This window comes from Triticum urartu, chromosome 7A, assembly GCF_056163025.1.
Source record: "Triticum urartu cultivar PI428250 chromosome 7A, HENAU_Tu73, whole genome shotgun sequence".
In the NCBI taxonomy this organism is placed as follows: Eukaryota; Viridiplantae; Streptophyta; class Magnoliopsida; order Poales; family Poaceae; genus Triticum; species Triticum urartu.
The window spans coordinates 542,656,803-542,661,266 of record NC_141879.1 but is presented as its reverse complement, the minus strand read 5'-3'; positions in this window follow the sequence as shown (position 1 = coordinate 542,661,266).

The window sequence follows — 4,464 nt, the reverse complement described above, 5'->3', positions numbered from 1 at the left end:
CCATAAGTGGCACACATCGGAAAGGGCCAAGATGCTGGCTAAAAAAAGGATGTCGTTGTAGCCAAAAAAAGTACAGCGGCCTGGCTTATGTATGTTAGTTGATATAATTGATCCATATACTCTATAAGTGTTTATATGTCTGTTAGTTCTGTACATTCTTGGTTGATTGACTCGGTATTTGAATCTTGATACATCGCTTGTGTACATATCTAAATGGGAATACACATTATGCTGTGTGTGACATTTGAGTTGGACATGAAGTGTTCCAAATATTCGAATTCACCTTAAACTGGATTCTAGTTTCTGAATTTAAGTATCGGCATTTGTAAACCATATTCATATATGACAGTGGAATACATCTTTGTCGTCCTTTTGAAGATATATAAAAACACATAGAATGATTTATAAAGATTCATATAGGAATACAAAATGGATTCGAATTTAGTTGCCAGGGTAAACGTGGATGCTTATTGTCCCAAAATTCGAAAGAAGCAGCAAAATGTCCACTCCCACGTCAGTTTCCCGAAGCCAAGTGTTTGGGAGATGGAAATTATTGTCTACCCATTACACAGACAATCCATCGGCCCGATTTCCACTGCTCTAAATAGGGGTAGGTTAGTAACTTCAATTAGACGTGACATGACCGCCTCTGAGCACATTCTGCCACGGTGGGCTTCAAACATGGGCGACAAAACTCATTTGATTCAAGCTCGTCTGAAAGACCTCTGTTTCTCCCTCCATTCCCCATTCATACACGGTGGGCAGCAAAACAAACTCAACTCGGCCGAAATCGATGTAGGCAAATATTTTCAATAGGGGCAGGTTTGTAACTTCACTCAGACGTGACATAACTGCCCTACCTGTCAGCCCCGTTCATACACCATTGGCGCCAACCATGGGCGCCAACCACCCTCTCCTCGCCCGAAATCGCTCTGGGAAAATATTGGCGAGATGCGAGATTACTGTCCTATCCCCAACCGACGAGACGTCCAAATTTTAAACGGGGGCTAAGTTCGTAACTTTCCCATATTTCAGACAGGCGCGTCCCAAAAACATGGTTCCCCGTACCTCTTCCTCCATTTTCCCATTCATACACCGTCCACGCTAGAACACCCCATCCCCATACCAGCCTCCGTCCGCCACCCCATCCATCGCCGCCGTCCTCCACCACATCCATCGCCACCGTCCTCCACCATGCCGGAGCGCCTACCAAGACCGCGTCGTCCACTGCTAGAGATGGACGTTTCTCATCCACGGCGATGGACCAATAGCCTTGCATCGCGTCCTCTCGCTTCATCGGCGCCGTCGTTCTCTTTGTCGGGGCCGCTCACACGACCTTCTCTTCCACCGCAACGGGACTTATCCCCCGATGCACCCGTCTACCGTCGCAGATCTGCTTCAACGCTGCCGACAGCCATCGCACCCCCAATGCCTAAACGGCGCCGCAAGAGAGGTGGTACTTCATATCTCCTCAACTTTTTGATCTCAACCAGAAAATAGATCTTAACTTGGTTACTCTACTTTCTTTGCATCTCTTAGAATTTGGTTCTTAGTTTGAAGGAAACAATGGATGCTAAATATCATTTCTCCGGTTTGCAGCTTTAAATCTGCCATGGCACAGCCATAATACGATTTAATTGATCATGCTTAGGGTTTAATTGATCATGTTAGTTCCGTGGAGGTTTCTTTAATAAAAATCGGAGGGGAAACCCTCTTTTGCTAAAAAATATGCTTAGAGTTTCCCCTTTTATGATCACTGTACGATCAGAATACGTGCTTCGTGTCATAATAACACTGCTCCACCCATCAAGCTAAACAAGCTTAGTTGTTCAAATACGAATCTGATATTATTAAAATAGAGTTGTTTAATTGGTCAGCTAAATGTTCCTAAATTATTTTGGAAAATGCATGTTTGCCGCTCGGGTGTGTATCTCTACAGGGTGCCCACGGTGGGCCGGCCCACCCTGGGATTTTGGGTCGTCCCAGGCCCCGATTCCCCTCTGTTCTGCTGCGCGCTTCCTATCTCTACTCGCCCCCAGCCGCCTGCCTCGCCGGCGACTTGCCGTCCCCGGACGGCATGACTCTAGGAGGAGACGCCGGACTAACAGGAGGCCAGGAGCCACTCGCCCAACAGCGTCACTGCTGCCCAGGCGCGCCGCCGTGCCTACCTTCCCAGTCCGTTCAGGGCTCAGGCGTGCAATACCCACCAAGCCAACCCGATTTATCCTGAGATACGTCCTCAACACTCAGCAGCCACTCCTCATCACCCATTTTCTAATTGATTCATTAGTCATTAGGCAGGACTGTCATTAGGGTTTGTTGTGTGCTCAGTGCTACCTACACTTAATGGTTCAGATGTATTTCGGTAATCTTTAGTACCTCTAAAGTTCACAGGGTTTTCAAAATTCCGGACCTCGGAATAGATAATCTGACTACTTTTTATGTTTTCATGAATCTCAGATTCTGAACAGCATCATAATGATTATGAGCTTGCGCGCATGAAAAGAATAAAGCGGCACAATGCCATGGCTGTCAAACTTGGCATTAAGGGACTGAAATCAAGTCTGGATGCAATGCAATGCAAACGCTCTCCACCTACAGATTCATGCTCAGAATATGATCCTAACAGTGATTCTGAGCTAGAGGGAGACCTAAGTCAATGTATCTCCCTAGTGGAGGAGTCAGAGGAAGATGCCCTATCTTATTCACCCATCAAGGTACTTGCTCTAACTTTCCAAGGTTACATTGCTCGCACATATCTTGCAACTGATGCTTTGCATTGCTTCTACTTTGTTGAACTGCCATTAGCTTAGTTTACACATCGTGTATGTGAATACGCCCTACCTATCCATTTTCAGTACATATTCCATCTGTCATCATACCATATTTATCCATTCAAATGCTGTTCTTGTGTATCAGAAGTTCAAAAGGAATAGGGTGATTGCTGATCGTGGAGGAGCACAAGCAAAGTATTTGGAAAAGGTAGTGGCACCTGATAAATCAAATAGCCCATTAGGTGTAGTTGCAATATCACCTGACCCACAAAATACCCCAACTCTAGCAGACTCTAGCCCTACTACACTGGTCATTTCTGATGCCCCAACTCAGCAGACCCCAACTGCAACAAATAGTATGATTATGCCAGTTGACATAGCACCAGTTGTACGACGCAAAACCCCCATTCCAGCAAAGAGTACACCAAATCCAGTTGCCAAATCCCTTTTTGAACCAGAGAGAGCCCCAATTGCATCAAATAGGACCCCTGTTCCATTTCTTCCCAGTTTAGAAGACAAAGATTATGTTGTTGTCAGGAACTTTGTGCGCATCTTTCCTTCATGGAAAGATTATACCATAGACACAGAACAATTTCCAGTCTTCCTCCTCAACTTACGCGTAAGTAATGTACTAATGTTATTCATGGTCATTACTGCATATGTTTCTGCTGACAGAAGACACAAGATTTCATTCTTTTAAGTAGGCGAGGAGCAAACTGGATTGTGATGAGAAAGGGTTGGTTGCACTTTTCAAGCACTCGTTGATGAAGTATCGTTCCTACCTGAGGCAAGCGCACTTCGATGGCAAGCCTCTGAATGAAATTTCTGTAAAGTCTCCGGTGCTACATTTATCCGACGGTGACTGGAATAATCTTGTTACACATTGGTCTCGGCTACAGTGTAAGGTACTGTCTATGATATCACATCACAACTTGAACTACATTTTTGCATTTGCCTTAATGTCTCACTTGTATGAAAACTATTAGCAGAAGAACATTCGTTCTCAAGGGACCACAGAATCTCGCAATTATACTGCACACTGCATTGCTCTTGTGAGTACCTCTTGCCCTGTATGACCATACTTACTTTCATAGCTGTTTGATTATGTAGCATCACTGCACATGTTAGCCTCGTAATCGTCCATTTGGTGGACATTATAAGATCCGTATGGACTCTTACATAAATTTAGAATCAACCCAATGCTTTTGAAGAGGTTTAGCTCTGCAGTCCTCTTGTAAGGACTGGACGTGGTCTATCACTATACTTACATTAACAGCTACTCCCTCTGTCCCGTAATATAAGAACGTTTTGTACAGTACACCAGTGTTCAAAACACTCTTGAATTATGGGAAGAGGGATTGGTTCATTTTGTAGCATTCTGCATCTTATCTCCCTCGCCCACCATTTAGTAAAAAAGATCAGATCTATATTTAATCTTACCAACAAGTAGAATACACAGACAATGCCAGTGCAGAAGTGAATCCCATTGCTCTTGTCAGTACATTTTGTCCTGCAATGCTTGTACTTCCAGGGATTGGTAGTTGATTATGTAGCATCAATCTGCATCTTATCTTCATTATCCTCTATCCCTTGCAGTATTATCATATCTATAATTACTCTCTACAAAATGTAGAGTACAAGAAATGCTTATGAAGAAGATTTTGTGCTAAAATTCTTGAGTTATCCTTCC